Genomic DNA, 22006 nt, shown 5'->3' with positions numbered 1-22006 from the left:
TAATAACATAGACCCTGTTGATATTAATCCACATTTCCCAATTTAACACCACCCAGCCACATCCATATTTATCATGTATTTCCAAATGGGAAACTCTCTCTGAGCTAGTGCTTAGGAAAGTAGATTGGAGGTTCCTCTCCTTTCCTTTATCAAATAACTACAATATTGGATCATCTGTAAGGACAAGTGCTAACCAAAATTCCAATATACACTCAACCTCAAACTCTGGGAAAGTTTAGATCTAGTTTCAAACTTTGTAGCTCAGGCTGATGGCTAGTGATTCTGCACTTGTAGCCTGATGATTGTGTCTTTTACTTAAGTACATGTCTGGTTCAAAGTGCTCAAGATGGCTTGCAAACTAATTTGTTACCACTGCTCTGGATTTAAAAGTTACCTTGAAAATGCTTCTTTATGGTGGTAATCACAGTGACAGTCCTAGCCTTCCCCCTTACGACTAGGTTATCTTTCCTCCCCAACCTCTCCTGCAGCAGATTTCTGAAGACCTTTTTGAGGTAGGTAAGATCGTTTGTATTTGAAAATTTCATCTCAGACTTCACAGAGCGACTAATATTTCCAAACTGCATGAAATCAGCCAGAAGTATTTTATATGTATATTCTAAAGTACTCAATACAACCTGGACTATGATTTAAAAAAAATAAAGAAAGCCCATCTTTTAATAAGCACCTTTTAGAAGACAGACACGTTAAAGATCATGCAGAAGCCAAGATGGATCTAAGACTGATAAATTCAAGTACTTTAATCTGTATTTGACACATGAACATTAAAACAAAACTCAGGACAGAAGCTACCCTTCCACTGTGAGAACAAATCCTTAAAATATATCTTTGGCTGGTTAAAAGTAATAATGCAAATACTGGGTCTAATTCTGATCTCACAATGGTGTAAATCAAGTGTAACCTCACTGAACTTAACAGCAGCATAAGGGATCTAAGAATCAATCTTGTCATGTCTGGGCATTGCACAAAAGGATTTAGATTTTTAAATAGAGGTCAGCTCCTATTAGACCTTGATTACAACAACCTAGTGCAGGGAAGTGCTAAACAATAGCTAATATAATGCAACAAGAGGTTAGAAAAGGTGCATTGAAATTGTAAGAAAATGTGCCTTTGCTTTTTGGGAATATGATTATTGTATTTCATACTATTATGAATACAGCTGTTGTTAAGTCTTGCCATTTCATCACAAGTCTTGTGATATTTGATTGTTCATGCCTCAGCTCCTGAAGTCATATGACTACATGAGACCCTCAGCTTTCATTTGTATAGAAAAACTCAGAAAGATATCCTGAGTGTACCCAGCCGGTTCAAAAAGCAGAAGGCAAATAAATAAACCCCAGAATCATTATAATTATTATTTGTTTGTTTTGGTGGAGAGCCCCAAGACCTCAGTCAGGATTTGAAACCCATTGTGCTGAGCACTGTGCAAACATATTCAGAAACACAATTCCTGCCCTGAAGACCTTACAATTTAATTTAAACAAACTTTGTAGATCCCAGTGCCAGTGATTTATTAGAACAGGGGTCGGCAACCTTTGGCATGCGGCTCACCAGGGTAAGTACTCTGGCGGATTGGGCCGGTTTGTTTACCTGCAGCGTCTGCAGGTTTGGCCGATCGCTGTTCCCACTGGCTGCAGTTCGCCGCTCCAGGCCAATGGGCGCTGCGCAAAGCCGTGGCCAGCGCATCCCTCAGCCCGTGCCGCTTCCTGCTGCCCCATTGGCCTGGAGTGGCAAACCACGGCCAGTGGGAGCCGTGATTGGCTGAACCTGCGGATGCAGCAGGTAAACAAACCAGCCCGGCCCGCCAGGGTGCTTACCCTGGTGAGCTGCATGCCAAAGGTTGCAGACCCCTGGATTAGAATGAGCCCTGCGTTCCCTGTGAATCTATAGGGCCCAGTGGCGGTGTTTAGAATGAACCTGCATTCCATGTCACTCTGTAGTGCCCAGGCCTTCCACCTGGAATTATCACTATAGCCCTGGTCCTAAAGGATTGCTCATGGACTGCAGTTTTAATGTGCAGAAGGGTGTCCAGAGTTTGGGGCAGTCAGCTTTCCTTTGTGCAATGGTTGTGGAGCATTTTCCTCCGGCTGCTGTTAAAAAACCTCTAGGTGCTTTTGATCAATATTTCCAGCAGCCTGTGAAATGGAGAAGTCTCTTTCCTTCCAAGCTGTTCCCTGGTACCAACAAAGTGACCTCTGGATCAAGTGCATTCCTAGATTAAAGATGGAACTGCCATAGCCTAGTCATCCAACAGGTGTATAGGAGCTTAAAACACTGCACTGCCATTTCCTCTCCATTTGTTTCTACAGAGCTGGCTGTATGTGCCGTCATCCATACTGGTGCTGAGATACCCTAGAGAAAGATGGAATTGCTGTAACTATTTTTCACTATTACATACTTCACTTCATAATAAATGAGATCCAGAGCATGTCTTGTAGAGCATCATATCAGCAAGTATCAGGAACCTAATCTCCACAAAGCGAAATAAAATAAAGTAAGTCGGACCAAGGAAAAATCCGCTACTGAGATAATGAAGTGTTCAGTACTGTGTAGTACATTCTCTCCTGCTACAACTGACCTTGGAGTGTGCATCATTTTCTTACAATAACTTGAAGAATACACATTTTAAAGGCAATAGTACTGTACATGTATATAGTGGCTTTCATCCTGAGCAAAACTATGTCTACATATGGTACTACTGTAATGCAGCTGTCTCTGGGGTGGGTGAGCAGGCAGGCAACAACCACCTGGTGCTCAGGAAAATGCACAGTGGTGCTTGGAAGGGAACTTTTGTTCACAGACGTGGAAGCCATGTCCATTCAGAGCAGACAAGATCTTGACTTTTACGGTTTTATTAGGAAAACATCCATGTGCTGAACTGCGTGATAGTCTGTCGAGCTCATAAAGAAACAGCTCAGCTGGCCCTGCTAAGATTTTAAGCTGTTCTTCTAAGGAAGTGTTTCCCAAACTTGGGGCGCTGCTTGTGTAGGGAAAGTTCCTGGTGGGCCGGGCCAGTTTGTTTACCTGCCACATCCGCAAGTTCGGCCGATCGCAGCTCCCATTCTCCACGGTTCGCAGCTTCAGGCCAATGGGAGCTACGGGAAGCGGCGGCCAGTACATCCCTCGGCCAATGCCACTTCCAGCAGCTCCCATTGGCCTGCTGCAGCGAACCGTGGCCAGTAGGAGCCACGATTGGCTGAACTTGCGGACGTGGCAGGTAAACAAACCGTCTTGGCCTGCCAGGGGCTTTCCCTACACAAGCGGCATCCCAAGTTTGGGAAACACTGTTCTAAGGATTCTAGTTCTCTCTAACCTGAATCCTAGATGAATGAGCCACCATCTACTACCACTTAGAAAGGCTGTTTAGATGACCTTTTCTATGAAGAACAAATGTACCTGGAAGAGATGTGCTTCAGGCTTTGCTACTGCTCCCATAGTTCATTGAATCCAACCCCAAATGCCTCTCTTTTTGAAGTGATGTGTTAACCTGTGAATTTGAAGGGCACAGGCTCGGGCCCAATGCAACACTAGATGAAGAACAACATTCAGAAGTCTCAAGAGGGGCAGAAAAAGGATCCACGAATTATTCTTCATAAAGTTTTTCAGTGTTAGTTTGGATTGATCTGAGCATTGTGTTTTGCCATGGTCCTGCTGATGGTCCCCTGATCTCTCGGGCATGCGGTCCAGTGTGTTCTTCTGCATACTTGTGACATTCTTGGTTTTCCATTTCCCTGCCATTGTTCTAGCCTGCTTATTGACTGCAAGTTTTCGGCTTCCTTCCTTATAAGGTTCAACTTTTAGTCTCAACCCAAAGCAATAGATGTGGTTAATCCATTATTACTTGTGCTACAGAAGGGATCTTGGAGAGTTGCTCCTTTTTTCTGGTCCAGGTTCAGTCAAGTGACTTGTCTTCATTCTGTAATGAGACCAGAACCTCAGTTTTGGTCACTGGATTTTGGCAAGTTCCCTTATCTAAGGCACAGCCTCTGGAGGTGGAAGAGATTGGACCAGGAAATTCTAAAGTGAGGAAGCAACACATATTTGATTGCAGACAATAAAATAAACCAGTATGGAAAATTAACCAGTCATGGCCATGACTCTAAAATCATTAGGGGAAAAATAATTTATCATTAAAGGAAGTCTTTCTTTTGACGATGGTGCTCCGGGAGGGAAAATGCACAAAACCCAGTTATAGACTTTACCAGACGGAGGACTTTTGGAGTTGAGGATTTTACCCAGCAGTTGCTTGGCTATCCCAAAATTGTACATTTCCCCCCTCCCCCTCCTTCCCTAGTGCTTCGGAATTCAGGTAGTTCCCCTCACTCTTTGCCTTCCACACAGTTGAGAGGATTCTGGTTTGGTTAAACTTTCTGCCTCTCAGATAAAAAACAGCAGCAATTTTCTGCTTGAATTTCTCTGTGACTAAATCCATTGATCATCCTTTCTCTCTGAGAGTGAGGAGTGTGTTTTCTCTTTAATAACTCCTATCCTTCTCCCTGAGTAGTTTTTTTTTTCTCTTCCCTTCGCTTGTTTGTGTTGTGTTGGTCAGTCCGCTGCACTATTCCTCTGAGAGACAGAGGGAGCGCAAAATTGAAGTTATTTTATGCTTGGTCTCCCTCGGTCCCAATTTTCAAATCTTCATGTCAATTTTCACACATCAGTGTCATATGGTGAATGTTATGGAAATTTCAGTGGGGTCCTTGGGAGACAATTTATACATGACCCCTCCCCCGCCCTCAGCACTGCTGCAGCTCCTGTCTTTTCAAAGAATAAGTGGATCTATAATTAATGTGGATTTTAAAATATAACTACAGTACATTCAGGAATTCTCCCAGTTGCTTTTCAATGCTGTCGCCTTTTGCAACGTGAATTGAAAAGCACACAGGTACTTTGCTCGCTCTTTTTCTGTTCTAATAAAGTGGCATAAGTTAAATCAATAAAAATTACAGCATGTTGGAGGAGAAGATCATCTCATGACTCATTTTATTTTTGTAAAAAGTGTACTGAAAAAGGTTTTATCATGCAACTAATTTGGTAATCACCAGTTAGCGAACTCCCCACCATCACGACCTACCTAGGTGCCTCAGAAGGTTAGTAGCGAATCAAACACATTACAGTTTGGATTTGTAATTATATCCTTTTCAATAATCCAATGAATTAGAGGACTTTCTGATGTTTCCTTAAAACTCCGCAGTGAGCATAATCCGGGCAGCAGAAGCAAGAGCTGAGCTAACAGCATCAGAGCATTTGAATCACTGACCGTGGGATGGGCCCCTGACACTGGTGGAGGTGGGGCTGCACCAAGCCATCTATATTTTAGTGTTAATTATCCTCTCTGGAAACAAAAATCAAATGACTGGATCTGGGGCTGTCTCAGGTCTCTCCATCAAAGGTTTAAAATGCTTTGTGATGTAATCTGGTCATTCTGACTTTTTTTTTTTAGAGAGGGGTCCCTGGATCACATTATACTATTGCCCTGTCTTACCTGCCACTGTCCCCCCACAGATAAAAGATGTTATCATTCAGTCAGTCATACAGATGCCTTATTTCAAAACTATAGTAACAGCAACAATTAAAGCCTGGTCTCTATTTGCAGACCAGCCTGACCCTTCCCAACCCCACAATCACCCTTAGGAATTCTCCCGCAGTGCCCTATGCCGAGTTCAGTTCTTGTCCTGCCTACCATCCAATTTGCACTAAGAAGGAAAAGGGCTTTGGAGCCTACTTCCCCTTGCAGAGACACAAACACAACTGCTGCTGCTCCCTGGTGCACAAACTGCTCCATTCACTAGGGTGGATCTGACTGTACCTCTCACTGTGCCGTCCCAACTCCATTGGCTGGTGAAGGAGGTGTGGGGTCTTAGCCTATGGTAGCCACTCCCTTTTTAAAGTCATACGCACAAGAGGAAGAGCAATCTTTGCACTCCATCGAACACAGGGACTGCTATTGTGTGTGAATCTTGCGCAGCAGTGCAAGGATGGGGAGCTTATTGCTCACTCATCGGTCCCTGCACAGCTGCACACAATCTAGTCCCAAAATAATAAAGGAGCTGGGAAATCCCATTGCCATATATCCTCCGAGTCACAGTGACATAGGAACTCTCTGGGTGACTATCTGTGCTTAGAGCCATTCCGTAGTAGGAATCTCTCACGCATTTGACAGTCTGTTATTGTCCTGCAAACTTCCTTATGCAAGTGAGATGGGCTTGATTTTGTGTTCTGTGATGCAATGCCTTGTCCACGAGGTGTCGAAATCGCAGTCACGTTGTTTGTTTAACCCCTTTCAAAGCCAGCTGGAATACATCCAACAGCGCATTACAAATCTCCACCAAGCCCCTTCTCCTTTGATTGCATGAGCCGCCCAAGGATGGGATACCTTTATCATCATCAGAATCCGTCTTCGATCTGAACGTGGGAAATGAACTGGATGAGCACACTGCTGTGCCACACAGAGACCAGCCAATACTCACCACACCTTCACTGCAGGGAGCTCAGGCAACTACACACACCGGCTTGAGGTTGCTTTGCTGAAGTTAGGCTCAGAAGGGCTGTAGGAAATATACTCATTTGGCAGGCAGCCACATTACCATGGGGGCTGAGGTCTGATCACATCTCACAAGCGAAGCAGGGATAGGCCGGGCAAATTCTTAAATGGGAAGTCAAGGGGGAAAGTGGGTTACAGGTCCCAGGGCTGAGTCTTCATTAAATGGGCTCTTCCTTCTGGAGTCACGCGTGAGCCAATGTTTACAACCAGAACCAAATACTGGCACACTCATATAATGTCAGAATTGCGTTGATATAACAGAGAGACGCAATCAAACGGTCCAATCTTGTTGTCAATGTCAATAAACAAAATCCACCAGAGCAGGACAAGTTAGTGTATATCTTTTGTAGAGGGTGTGTATGTGTGGTGTGATATATTGGCAAATACATGTGGAAGAGAAAGAGAATTTCCAGACAATATGGCCACCCTCAGAACCTTTTTCTTTCCCGCTGGAAGGGTTTGTGAGCCGCTTCCTCTGAGGTCTCAGCTCGACAGCTCAACTCTTAGGCCAGCTCGTAGTCACTGGCTATAAACTTAATTAGAATCAGGGGGGAAAAAAACAGCCTAGACTGCACTGAGCAGAGAGGAGAAAATAACGAGCTTTAATACCTTTGACATTGAAACACCTGCTAAGGGCACAAACCGCTGTACAGCTGACTGACCCTTCTCCGAAGACAGGATGTGTCACATCACTTGCCCTGAATATGTGCAGCCTGCAGCCACCCAATAAACTAAGGAATCAAATGTGTGACTCGGGGCTCTCTGGGACTCTACGTTCATATGGTGCCATTAGGCAGGACTTCATTCTGGAGTAATCAGAGAGGGAAGCTAAATATATCTGACCATGTAAAAGGGGATATATCTGACTGCTGCCGCGGCCAATGTTCCTCATAGATTTCATTTTTCTCTTTCTGATGTACAAGGTTATTTTCTGTGTTTGCAACAAAATACTGCACTGTAGCAAGCTGTGAACAATTCCTGTGACCCAGCTGGCCTCTTGCTTTAATGTTCTTCTCAGAGCTTTCTTTGGTTAAAATGTTGAAGCAAATATGTTTTAAAAAGCTGTTTCAAACTATTTTTATTTTTGTGCTTGAATTTAATGCTGGGGATAGGTGGCAAATTGACAGCCTTAGACACAGGATGGCTCTCTCCAAAGGACTCATAACACAGTGCAAAATTTCCCAATACTGCTTCCCCAAGAGGTGTCGCAGCTCTGATCTTTTCACGTATCAGCGCTGAACCACTTCTAAGTGAGAGATAGGACCATGTCTGTGGCCCAGGTGATATTTGGCCTCTCTGCTGTGGCAGTCAATGGGGGGATCTAGGTGTTGTGGAGTTTGGGAGGTGGAGACCTCAGTACGAAGAACTGGGCAGAGATCCACCAACTCATCTCACACAGACCATTCAAGAGTGGTAAGAGATAGTGATAGGAAAACACAACCTAGGCTGGATTTTGACTATTGACCTATAGGCGAAAGTCTCTGTAGTTTATTACTAGAGCTGGCTGAAAAAAATTGAAACTGAAAATGTTCATGAATTTTTTTTACTGAAAGTTTAAATTTGGATCTCCCCTCCAATTCATTTTTCTCAAGATTGTTTTATTTTTGGCCAGTTTTGGTCTTTGTTTCTCTCCTCAGCTATTATGTGCAGAAGGAGAAAGAGATCAACCATCCACATGCAGCTCTGCTCACTCTTTCCCCTTGGCAAGAGAAAAGATTTTTAAATATATGACTAATTGCATAATATTGAACCAGAGATCAAGTTACTAGTATAGTTATGACTATAGAAATTGAGGGACTATGTTAAAATTGTGTCTAGGAATCGAGTAATGTCCCTTTAAATAGTTTAGAAGCTATCCAGCACAGTGGTGGGCAATCTGCAGCCCTCAGACCACACATGGCCCCTCAGGGCAAGCTGCCAGACCATTTGGGAATGGCGAACTGTGGCCAGTGGGAGCTGTGGGAGGCCATGCAAATGTAAACAAATAGTTTGGCTGCCTGCCAGCCGCTTGCTCTGATGGGCTGTGTGAGACTCGTGGACTGCAGGTTGCCCACCACTGATCTAGCAGATCTTCCTTTCGGTCTATTGAAGTTATCAGAACTGTGCCAGAACATCAATGTATGTTGGTAGTTAGGCCTTGAATATTTGCACACCACTAATAAACATGGTTATTTGGAATCCAGCTGTGCCAGTGTGGTTCTCCCCATAATCTGAGTGTTGGGTATAGAGTAAAGACACAAACAGTTAATCCCTGTATTAAAGCTCTGAGCATTGCTTAGGGTGAACTACATGCTTCCAGGAGACTGAGCAGACACAGACTGAGCTGACTGCTCATGTCATCAATACAAAACTGCCCCCAGCTCTGTCTCCTGACAATCCCACCAAGTGCTTCCTAAATGTTACAGTTACAGCACATTATGGTTGTTCAGAACTCCACAAGAAATGAGCCTCTTCTTAGTTTAGTTCCTCTCATCAGACAAATGGTGAATATGACAGAAAAGCACCAGGACAGGTCGTGTCCAAAGCAACCGATGGAGGCTGAATTTCCCGCTCATTGCCAAAGGTGTCTCCTGTGGCTCAGCATTGAGGCACATGGCAGGGGACTGCAGCAGAGCCTGCCCCGCTGTGCCCAGGCTGTTTCTTCTCTGTAGACTCTGAATGATTTCAGTTTGCCAGGCTGCTTCCAGCTTGCACCAGGAGCATGGCCTGGCACAGGGGCAGCCTAGGCTCAAGGGAAGGTACAAGTGTCTAAACCCTGGTACCTTCCCTCCACAGCTGTGTGCTCTTTGGTCACATTGAGGAGATCCCCCATGGGATTTAAATAAAACACTCATTCTCTCTGCCTACTGATGTGTCTCCCCAGACACACATTTCCATTCATACCGGCTTTATTGTTATCATGAGCCAGAAGTTCATACACTCACCCAGCAGCTGCCATTGAAAATGGCAGTGTTTTAACATGATCTATTACCTACACAGGCCTGGCCTGAAAGATGCACTTTAGGAAAACAGTCAGGAGCCCTGGCAGAGGGAGGTGGGTGGATGCTGAAGATAGTTTCTCTTCATCCAATCGCAACCCGTCAGGTTGTGTCAAACTGAGCTAATATAAATGTCAGTGTGCTGCTTTCAAGTTGTGAAATCTCTGTTTGTTGTAATGCAGTTCATTTTCAGTCTTCCAGCTCTATGGATGCTATCAGCTGACATGTCTGGCATGTATCCTAGGCCAAAATAGCATTTCTACACATTTCTCTTGAGATTGTTGGTTTTTTTTTTTTTTTTTTGCATGACATATTCATGCCATATTCTTCTAGTGCTGTAAGGAACAAGACTATATATACCTTCTAAACAATGAGTTTAACATTTCAATGAATGAACAAAGCTTTTAATCTCCTTCAAGTGTCCATAATTACTAGTCTTTATGAAAACATACTTATTTTTGGGGGGAGGGGGTATTCCTATGAGGTTAAACAAAGGTCGGTTTTGAAGGCCTCATTTGGGTCAGATATAGTATTACCTTCACCAACTCTAATTGCACCTTTCATGCCAATTTTGCCTACTCTCTTTCAGAGGTACCCAGCCTTCACTAGGTGAGGGTGAAGCTTTCATGCATTCTCGGTGAATATTTTGTTTATGACACAGCTTGGATTGGCACAAAGCCTGGTCTCCATAACAATGGCTTCCAAGGCACATTTGATCCAGTCTGTTCAGATCACATGAGATCACTGTCTGTGGTGAGTGGGCTTAGCCTAAGCTGGTTCCTTTTGGTTTGGTTTCATCAGGAAAGACTAAACAATGTTTCTGTCTCATTATTAGCTGACTGGCGCAATGTATGAGTGGGACTCAATATGTGAATGAAAATGGCCTTTCTACAGGCCTGTAAAAACATGTCCATGTTGTAGTACTGTCTGAAAAGACATGATCAGTTCAGAGCCCAGTTGAGGATGGTAACAGAAGGATACTGGATGGCATGGTTCAAGGCTGCTTTTCAGGTTTTTTAAATGTATATTATTGTTTTTAATGATTAAAATTGTAATTAAAGATGTGCCTGAACTGCAGCACTGTATCCAAATCTCCCAGTCTCCCAACTTGAGGACTTCTGAATGTGGATTCCCTACATTGATCCAAAATGTGCTGAACTGGAAAATTTTTGACTTCCAGGGTGGGGGTGGAAAGAGTTTGAATATAACCCCAAATTCAATTCCAACTGTGGTGACTTGGGCCCATTGCTAATTAAAGGAAGAGTTCCAAGCATTATGTGGTTTCTTGATTAACATCCAACTAAGGGGTCACAGTCAGTGTCACATTGCCCCCTCCCCCACCTAAGGAGGGTAGCTTTAAGTTGTAGGCTACTGACATAACCCAAGGCTGAATTTAATCCTATATATTTATGTTACCAAAAAGGAATCTAATTTAGTTACTCGACATGGGTACTTCAGCACCCAAATGCAGAGGTGGGCACCCTAACTTACCTTCCAACTCTGAATTTTGGATTCATGAGTTGAAAAGACTTAAGCTAGTCAACCAGCCTGATTCTCAACTCACGTTCTATGGATTTACATCAGGGATTGGCAACCTTTGGCATGCGGCCTGCCAGGACAAGCCTCCTGGGGGTCCGAGCTGGTTTGTTTACCTGTCGTGTCCGCAGGTTCAGCCTATCATGGCTCCCATTGGCCACAGTTTGCCACTCCAGGCCAATGGGGGCTGCAGGAAGCGGTGCAATGCATGCCGAGCCTGACGGGCTGCATGTTAAAGGTTGCTGATCCCTGCTTTACACCATCATCCCTTGACTTCATTGGAATTACTCCTGCTATACACTAGTGCACAAGAGATCAGAATCAGGCCCAGTCATTTTATCATATTTCTTGGAACTCTATACTCAAAATGTCCACCAAAATTGAAATAATTATTACGTGGTTCAAAGATTCCCTTTCAAGGATTTTTTTAATTAAAAAAATTGGTTCTGATCCTTCTCTCACTGTGCCTTAGTTTAACACTGGTTCCAGTGAGTTTTACCATTTCAAGGGAGATCAGAATAAGCCCTCTGTAACTTCAGATCCATTAATGTTGATAAGTTCTCTTTTGCCCCCTCCTCCTTGCCCTCTCTTCCCTTTCTTCCATTGATATGATCCTTGATTCTCTCCAAGCTTCACTTTTTCAACCCTTGACTCTTTTGTCCCTCTCGCTGATTGCAAAGACAATCCTGCCAGCCCTGGCTCAGCCCAACAGCTACATCCTACACCTGTATTCTTGTGCTGTAGAGCATCTCTGGAGGAAATTCCACAACCCTAGTGACTTCCCCCACTCTAAATCTGTACTATCTTCCTACAGTTCTGCCATCTTTCTAACCAAGAAACTCCTTCTCCCCCTGAATTGAATCTCTTGCATGCAATTCCAGCTGCATTTTCTCCACCTTTTACTCCCTCCTCAAACCCTGCTCCTCTGCTTCCACTTCTCTCTCTGCACAAAATCTCACTAATTTCATCGAAGGGAAATTTGACAAAATGCAATGTGACCTTCCATCTCTCCTCACATGTGGGAGGAGCATCTACAAAGATGCCTCATTGACCTCCTTCAGATACCTCCTTAAAACTCTCCTTTGCCATGATGCCTAAAAAAACCTTGACACCAGCTGGGCAGCTGGCATGTTGACACCACTGCCTATCATGCAGACCAATACAGTCTCTTTGTTTCCTGTCTTTCTGTCTGAAGCCACCTGTTTTTTTTCTTGTCTTAGACTGTGAGATCTTTGGGGCAGGGACTCCCTTTTCATTATGTATTTGGACAGCATCTAACACAGTGGGGTCCTGGTCTATGATTAGTGCTCCTTGGGACTACTGCATGTAGGTCTGGCTTTGCATGAGTAATGGAACAAATAATCAGAGACATAGGACCAACCTGTAGGTTTGGTTCATCATGGCGCTACATCAGCGGAACTATGTTAATTTCAGTGGTGTTGTACCAGAATAAAACAGTGGTGAATCTGACCCTTAGGTACTCTGCTGTAAATCAGGAATAACATCACATTGGTGTAATTGAGACTAGTATTTATCCCTCTATCCCACAGCTAACAGCAATGCTTTTATTTTTGCAAGCCAGCGTCATTCCAGTGAGCAGCATGGAGAAAAAGCACATGCACATGTACTGCCCCTCTCCCCTACCCCCACATCCCATGGCAGCTGGAGCACTTTCCAGACGCCCACCTCACCTGCCAACACAATCCATCAGCGCCCATTCAAATCAAATGCAGCTAATTGGAAAGCGATGACAGCCCAGCGGCTGTTGGATTTGCACACTAAGTTGTCTGCTTTAGCGTCACATTACAGAGCAACAGGTAAATGAGATTGATTACCTGATTCTAACACTCCCCCCTACTCCTCATGCACATATGCACACTTTCTCTGTGCGCTCTTGAACTAGAGCCAAAACTTGGCTGGAATTTGCACTACATGGGCTTTCCAAAGACTCAGTGAGGAACCACATGGGGCAACATTTTTTTTCTTTTTGTTAGGACAGAGCTGCAAACTGCAACTGTAGACAACTCAGTAAGGTCACAGCAGCCTGGCACATGGGCGAGAGAACAGCGCTTCCTCTAGGAGATTAGATTACAGGTTGATCATGCATTTTATGCTGAGATTTAGGAGGATCCTTGGCTCCTGTTTCACACAATAACATTAAAGTTTTCTTCCAAGTTTCCAGCCTCCTGTCCTGGTCCACCACTGGCACCTGTCCCTGCTCTAAATCTACCAATTATTTCCTTTAAGTGTCAGCAGCACACCAGACACGCAGAGGTATAACCTTTCCTCAAGTTGATGCTGTTAAACCATTACTTGAAACTAAAATCGTGGTTGACAAGTGCTACTTCAGTCGCTAATAACTACTTCAGAAGTGCTAGTGGTGTCTTGGTTCTTAATGTTGTGGCCCAGGGCTCAGGAAATGTCTTTCCAGGTCATTTAAAACCATCCATCTGATCTGTAGCAAGATCAGTCAATCTTTTTGCTAAGTGCTATGCCTCACTTGCTGCAAGGTCCTGTTTCTTTTCTCAGGGCTGTATTAGTGGCTGAACTCAGGCGGCTTTGCTGATGCTCAGATCCTGAATTTTAACGTTGTCAGCAAGGAATTCCTAGGCCTTCACTCCACAGGCTTGATGGCTCCTGCTGAGATGGGTTTTTAACACGGCAGTACTGGAAGCACAGCATGGCCTTCTCAAGCGAAGAAGATCCCCTAAAGTGTTAGTGTTCAGAGCAGCATGTACTCTGCCCCATTTAAGGCACAATGTATTCAGGATAAGCTCTATAAGCCACGTTCCTTCTTTGGATCAACGGAGAACCACACCCCTTTTCTCTGCATTCTCACCTTCTTGGACTCCATTCCTTCAGCCTAATTGACACAACATGAGGCATTTCAGGTCCTGATGCCTAATGATCCAACAAAGGTTAAAAACAGGGATTGGCAACCTTTGGCACACAGCCCATCAGGGAAATCCACTGGCAGGCCAGGATGGTTTGCTTGCCTGCAGTGTCTGCAGGTTTGGCTGATCACAGCTCTCACTGGCCGCGGTTCGCTGTCCCCAGCCAATGGCGGCTGTGGGAAGCAGTGGCCAGCACATACCCCAGCCCACACCACTTCCCGCAGCCTTCATTGGCCTGGAGCAGCGAACCACGGCTTTCCCTGACGAGCCATATGCCAAAGGTTGCCGATCCCTGGTCAAAAACATTCTCATATTTTTGGCAGATATAAAAGTGCAGGATCACAGCATGGTTTTCCTGTCGACTGGGAGTTTTTGAAGGAACCTAAGAAATGAAGTGCCCGACTCCCATTGATGCTGAATGGGGTTTGGCTACCTAAATCCCTCAAGTGTCACTGGAAATCCCAGCCTTGGCGCTTATGCCTTTTGAAAAGGAGCCACTCAGTTAACTCTTGAGTTAAATTTAGGCCTCAGATCAAGAACATAGATGGTCCTGAGCTGAAAAATTCAGATGCATATTTAACCTTCTGCAAAGTTGTACAACTTTTTTCTAAAGCCTGGTTCCTATATCCATATTTAAGTTCCTAAATAATAGGGTTTAAATAAAATTACCTCTGAAAAATCAGGTTGCTTATATGTAGGACTTCATATAGGAGGTTAGATGATTAACTTTGGCATCTAGGTTTGAAATGTTTGCCCATATTACTATATCACCTTTCAGCCTGAAGGATGCCAAAGTGCTTTGTGAACCCTGGGCCACATCTTGCAATTTGTTGGGACTCACAGGGGCTCTGCTGATGCGCAATAGTTTACCTTCATTCAGTGAATTGCAGGATTGGGGTCAGTGGGACCAGCCTTGTGTCCATTAGTCATGCAGAAGCGCCCTTGAGGGTGATGGAAGAATTGCCTGAGTAAGGCAGGCAAGGTTTGATTTTACATATTTAACATATATAGGTGAAATGGAGCCACTTCTGAGGCGGAACATGGCAGCTGTTTAACAGGGTACAGTAACACTACGCTGCAGTTTATGGCAGGGAAAGGAATGGCACAGTCCTGAATCTCCTGGAAGCCCCATCAATTTTTTTAGCCAGCCAGGATAATAATAGTTCTTACTTGACACATACATATAACTTTCAGTCTTCCAAGCTATTTATAAACATTAACTTTACAGCACTCACTGAGATTGTAAAGGAGTGTTGTTTCCATTTCACAGGCAGAGAAATAAGAAACCAGACTCTGAGTCAGAAGCAGAGAGGGAAGAGATCAGATTCTTATTTTGGTTACACTGATGTAAAACCCACTAAGATCAGAATCCAGCCTTCAGCACTTCCTGGCTCTAAGGTGACAGATCCTCAGCCATGCTGTGTACCCTTTTTGCCCCTTTGGCAACACAAGGGGGACAGAACACTAGCAAAATTTTCCCCTTGTGTAGGAAACTTCCCCCTTTCCCTCCTGCTCGCAAGCACCTTCAGCATAGGACACATGTAGAGGTTGTTCTGGGTTTGGGTTGGGACATGGCTGGAGCATGCTGAACTCTGTGCTGGTGGAATAGTCCCTTGGGCCACAGGGCTGCTCTAAGTTGTGCCAGTGGCTAATGCAGATCCCAGCTGCATCTGGGTACAGAAAGGAAATGGACAGCCACTATTATGTCTGAAGAGAGCTCGAATGCACCTGAGGAACCAGCCTTTGGGCTTCAGGTTTTGTGTGTGTGATGCATTAAAGTTGTGTGTCTATTTATATACATTTTATAAAAAATGGCCTAGATTCTGTAATGATCCTTAAGCAGTCAGGACCTTATCGTTGCATCTCATGTGTAGCAAATATTTTGTGCAACCTTTATTGGCTCTGAGCCAGCAATAACTACAGATGACGTGCCTATAAAAGCTGGTATCTCTTTAGTCAGGAGGACTATGGCATCATTGTTATTTAAGATGGGGCACTTTTGACATAATGCTTATTTAAAATTCATTAAAGGGGAAAAATGGCAATATAAATATGCATGTTCTTTCCAGGCAGGCGTTGAAAGTCTGAAAGCTCCTCTCCTTTCCCGAAGCATCAGCCGTTTAATGTTTTTTAAGTTGTTTTTACATAAATTAAGAGATTTGACTGAAGCTGTGTCACTGACGAAACCACGCTCTTGTCTCCAGCTAATTTTGTGTTAGCAGCTCTTTTAAACTGCTAAATCTAGTTTTTAGTGTATGATGCTTTTGTTTTGTGATGGTGCAAAACAGCTGCTCCTTTTCTGATGAGTTGCTCGTTTTTCCATTTTATGTCTCTGGCAAGATGTTGGGCTACATCTTGGAGTGGAGTGCAGAAATAAAAATCCACCAAAAAAAAAAAAAAAGGAACAAAATGAAAACCCCCAAGGGAACAAGCAGGGCTGCTTCAGACAAATCTGGAGCACCCAGCACTGCCTCCACCAAGACAATGATTCAAAGGGCCTGATTCTGATCTCACTTACACCAGTTTTACCCAGGGGTAACTTCAGTGACATTGCTGGATTTACAGGAGAGCAGTGGTGGATTAAAGAATTTTGGAGCCCTGTGCACCCTGGAAATTGGGGCCATTCTCACCATCACTCAAATTTAGCCTGGTTGCCCCCTATCTGACAGAGAGGCCATGCAACCCTGCTCTGGCTTTGCTCTAGCTGCTGCTAGCTCCATGCAGCATGAATAGGTGCCCCTCTGCAAAGCACTCCTGCCCCATACATGCCTACACCTTACAAACAGACTCCTGCATGCCACCCCCACCCTATATATACCCCAACAATCCACAAGCCTCCAGTTATCCTAAAAGCCCCCTCCCACACACATCCCAGCAGCCCTGAAATATGCCTTGTTCACCACAGCAGTCAACACTTCAGTCCCCAGCAGCCCCCATATCATGGCCTCCAACTTCACCCCCCAACATCTCTCATTCCTCACACAACTCACCCCACCTCCCTAACATCCTCCCCTTGCCCCCCACCCTTCACTGCACAGCACCTAGCACTCCCTACTCACCCCATAGCACCTCAACAGCTTGCTCCAGCCCTTTACCCACCACCCTGGGACCAGGGCCAGCTCTAGCCTTTTCGCTGCCCCGAGCATGGTGGCACGCCGCGGGGAGCTCTCTGCTGCTTGCCAGTCCCGTGGCTCTGGTGGATCTCCTGCAGACTTGCCTGCGGAGGGTCTGCTGGTCCCGCGGCTCCGGTGGACCTCCTGTAGGCGTGCCTGCGGATGCTCCACTGGAGCTGTGGGACCAGCGAACACTCTGCAGGCACGCCTGCAGGAGGTCCACCGGAGCCGCCTGCCACCCTCCCGGCAACCAGCAGAGCCCCCCCCCGTGGCATGCCGCCCCAAGCACACGCTTGGTGTGCTGGAGCCTGGAGCCAGCCCTGCCTGAAACCTTCCTGGCCACTCACTGCATCCCCCTGACTGTGCTCCCATCCTGGGCTAAGTTGGCTCCTCCTATTCCTGGCTGCCCAGCTGCTCTGCTCACCCCCATCACCTGCCCCACACTCACATGGCATGGACCAAATTTGAGTAAGTGGCATTGCCAGGTCCCAGTTCCACTCACTCAAATTTGGCCTGGTTTTTACCCCTCCCCCAATCATGATGTCTCTAGCCAGGCCTAACCTGGGTGGCATGATGACCCCACAATGCAGTGCCACTCACACTCAAATTTGGCCCAGTTTCTACTCTTCCATCACCTCTTCCCTCCAGCGCCCAGGATAGAGGGACAACTGGGCCAAATTTGAGTGACTGGTGTTGCAACCTGGTGTGTGTGGGTCACAGCGCCACTCACGTTTGTCCTGTAGTAACACCACACAGACAAACCCAGTGGTCGGGGCTTCCCTGAGACGGGAGCCCTGTGCCAGTGAGCCAAAGTGCACACTGGTTAATCTGGACCTGGGCAAGCAAGACTGGCAGTAGCCCCTTGCTGTCCTATGCAGAAACTCCACAGCCACTCCCTCCAAAGCTATTTTGTTTGATGCAGGAGCGAGGGGCTGCACTGGTGTTGCTGTTCCCAGGCCCGGCTGCTGCTGCATATACCAATCCCCTGCAAAAGCAGTGAGAGAGAACTGGGCCAAAATAGTGGTTCCTGACCCAGCCGTTCGGGGCCAAGTAGGCAAAGCCATCGCTGAAAGTTCAGTGTCCAAGGCTAAGGCCAGCCTGGAAAGTCACAGGAGAATGAGGCATTGTGTGTACAACCTTCTCCCCACTGCCTGGCCCAACCCCCCATGAAATGCCAGCTAAGGAGGGTCTAAGGGGGGGAGATAGCATAGGAATTGTGTCCAGAGTACCAAATTTACCAGCCAGGAACACAATGGTCCATCTAGCTCAGTATCTTACCTTCAGCAAAGGCCAGTGCTGATGCTGCACAGGCAGGAGAATCAGCTACTCTTCCCTCCTATAATATACCTGGCCAGGTGTGCAATATTCTACCTTGTAGGGATGGGCTGTGGATATTCCTTCACACTGCTATGGCAGCCCAGTTTATGCCACAAGGATGAGGCTTGAGTTCACTCTATCATATGAATACTTTGCTCTTCTACAACCCCTTTTATTTATTATTATTATTAGTAGTACTAGTACTAGTAGTTACATAGTGCCTAGGAGACCAGGTTTATGGGCCAGAACTTCACTATGCTGGGTTCTTACAAACACAAGACAAAAAGATGGTCCCTGCCCCACAGAGCTTACAATGTAAGTGAGAAAGATAGGGAATCTTCCCCATTGTATGGAGGGAAAATGAGGCACAGAGAGTAAAAGCCAACATTTCAAAACCAGGTGCCTCAGCTAGGTACCTAAATCCACATATAGTGATCTAAACAAATGGCCTGATTTCCAGAGATGCTGCATACCTGCAACTCCCATTGAAATCCACAGAGTTTTGCCATCAACTGGGTGCAAGATCGGTCCCAATAATATCGCTTCCTCTTTCTTCAGAGACGGAAGTCTGAATACTGCCTTTTCAGCTGCCCTATCCCCCATGCTGAGTGGGTTGGCATTTGTGCCCATGTGTAAAAGAGATTGAAAGGAGGCAATGTACCCAGCGTTGAGAAGTGAACTTTAAAAAAAGGTCACTAGTGAGTCCTTCCCAACAATAACCAAAAACAAATTAGAACAGTTAGAGTCTGACAGATAAACCAGACGCAGCCAGATGGATTCTCCCAATTTCCTTTTCTCCTACTCGTAACAACATGTCATCTTTTCCAGGAGCTATACAAGCCATTGAACAGCAGTGGTCTAAACTATTACAGAGATTTTAAACTTCCGGATTGTTACAAGCTAAAATTGATTGCCACTGAGCTTGTGAACCAGAGAGCTTGAATGTGCATAAAGCAAAATTGGGAAGGATATAATGATGCTAAGGATTTTGATTCCTTTTTCTTTTTTTTCCCCCTGGATGCAACATCAACTGTTGCACACTCCAAGCAATCTTGTCTTAATGATTTCTGCATCTCTCTCTGAATACCCATTGGACAGTCTGTAGTGGTTTCTCAGACATCAAAGGCACTCTCTTTTTGTCTTCTAATTTGCATGTTCCCATGTAATTGCTGTGGACAAATGCTTAGAAATCAAACCCATGGGGAAAATTGGTGTAATGGATTGTTTGACATTTATCCCCCCTCACCCTCACCCCCCAAAAATCATTAAAATAAAAGAAACAGGGACGTTACTGAGAAGGAAAATAGGATCTGGGGAATGAAAGGGTTGGAGTTAACTAATAAGTACTAAACGTTAACGAGTTTCCCACTTCCGAACTCTTCAAAACCTCCAGCTCCCTCCCTAACACTTTCCTAGGCAGATGGTTCATTGGGGATGCGTCCAGAGACTGCAGCACTGTGAATTCTGGCCAGCTAAAACAAAAATTGTGGGTCCCCCTTGCTGTGGCAGGGTCCTCTCCTTGCTCCTTTGTCTGGAGTCACAGAATCCTAGAAATGTAGGGCCTGGATAGACCTTGAAACCTCATCATGTCCAGCCCCCTGCACGGAGGCAGGAAACATAGATCATCCAATGATGGGGATTCCAAAACCTCCCTTGGAAGCCTATTCCAGTGCTTAACTACCCTTCTCATTAGAAGGTACACTGCTCCTTTGGGGGCAGAGGATCCAGGATTTCTCTGAGTGGTCATTGCCAGGGGCTGGATATCACAGGGTAATGCTTCAAGGGGACTGGGGTGCACCCTCTTGTTAACCTGCTAAGCAAAGACAGAGCCAGAGGAGGGTGCCTGAGTGGCTGAAAGGCTGGTGATGTTAGGGAGCTGACACCCAGTTACTACAAGCGACGACTCCCTCATAGGGGAGTAACAAAATGACTCACAGTCCTGGGTAACCTGAGAACTGTCACTATCCACTTTATAGTAAATTCATCTGGCCATATTTCCCTTGTTTGTTAAGAGAATGTCATGTGAGATAGTGCTAACTAAAATCAAGATAAGACATGTCTGCTGCTTCCTTCTTATCCACTAGGCCAGTGACCCTGTCAAAGAAGGAAGAAAGGTTGGCTTGTCATTATTTGTTCTTGAGAACTCCACACTGGCTATTACTTATAACCCTACTATCTTGTAGGTGCTTACAAATGGTTTGGTTCATAATTTGGTTCAGCATCTTTCAAGGTATTGAATTTAGAGTGACTGGTCTATAATTCCCAGGATCTTCATTGTTCCCCTTTTTAATGATAGTTAACATACAAACATAAGAACAGTGATACTGGGTCAGACCAAAGGTCAATCTAGCATAGCATCCTGTCTTCCGATAATGCCCAATGCCAGGTGCCCCAGAAGGAATGAGCAGAACAGGTAATCAAGTGATCCATCCCCTTTCACCCATTCCCAGCTTCTGGCTAGGGACACGATCCCCGTCCATCCTGCAGGGCCGGTGCTTCCATTTAGGCGGCCTAGGCAATCACCTAGGGCGCCAGGATTATTGGTGGGCGGCATTTTGCCGGAGGGGGCGGCAGGTGGCTCCGGTGGAGCTGCCGCAGTCTTGCCTGCAGAGGGTCCGCTGGTCCGTGGCTCTGCTGGAGCTGCCGCAGTCGTGCCTGCGGACAGTCGGCTGCTCCCGCGGCTCTGGTGGGCCTCCCGCAGGCACCACTGTGGCAGCTCCACCGGAGCCGCGGGACCAGGGCGAGGGGTGGTGAAATTGCCTTGCGCCTAGGGCGCTAAAACCCCTAGTGCCAGTCCTGCCATCCTGGCTAATAAGTTCTCCATAGCAATTCATCCATGTTTCCCCTTTTTGTAGGATTCCTTTTTGATTTTCAGGTCATTAAAGAGATCCAGAGGAGCCACATTGGCCCCTTACTATTCTTCCTAGCTTTCCTTTGCATTGGAATTGTAGACAGCTGAGCATTTAATATTATCTCCTTGAGAAACTGATAACTCTCTTGAACACCTTTATTCCTTAGTGGACTGGTAGGCAAGTTCCCAGGGGAAGAAATTCTAAGTTTGTTGAAGTCTACTTTTTTGAAATCCACTGTCCTTATTCTACTCCTTCCTTTCCTTAGAACCATGAAATCTATCATTTCATGTTCACTTTCACCCAAATTGTCTTCTATCTTCAGATTCACAACCAATTCCTGCCTCTTGGTCAGAATCAAATCTAAAATGGTTACTTTCCCTGCTTTCTGAAACAAGAAAGTTGGCTCCAATACGTTTCAAGTACTCGTTGGAAATGTGTTTTGCTATATTTCTTTTTCAACAGATATCTGTGTAGGTAAAGTTTACTACCAAGTCTTGTGTTTTGGGTTTTGTTGTTGTTGTTATTTGTCCTAGAAATGCCTCATCTATCTCCTCTTCGTGATTTGGTTGTCTATAGTAGATCCCTATCATTGCATCATCTCAATTTTTCCTCTTTTTATCTTTACCTGGAGACTTTCAACTGGTCTGCCACTCAACTCTTTCTGGACCTCAGAAAAAGTGTATATATTCTTGATGTATAATACAATACCTCTTCCCTCTTTTTTCTGCCTGTCCTTCATCATCAAACTGTATCC

The 22006-nt window shown here is 45.3% G+C and overlaps 1 long non-coding RNA gene across 1 annotated transcript; it reads left to right on the top strand.

The window, feature by feature from the left end:
- The first annotated feature begins 17208 nt into the window (after positions 1-17208).
- LOC115658780 lies at positions 17209-21199 on the top strand. The gene is made up of 3 exons (XR_004002386.1): positions 17209-17229; positions 17931-17937; positions 21128-21199. It is a non-coding gene; the product is annotated as an uncharacterized LOC115658780 (long non-coding RNA).
- The last annotated feature ends 807 nt before the right edge of the window (positions 21200-22006 follow it).

Source organism: Gopherus evgoodei, chromosome 10 (assembly GCF_007399415.2).
Source record: "Gopherus evgoodei ecotype Sinaloan lineage chromosome 10, rGopEvg1_v1.p, whole genome shotgun sequence".
Classification (NCBI taxonomy): Eukaryota; Metazoa; Chordata; order Testudines; family Testudinidae; genus Gopherus; species Gopherus evgoodei.
The sequence above is the reverse complement of the archived record's forward strand: the minus strand, read 5'-3'. Positions and strand labels throughout refer to the sequence as shown.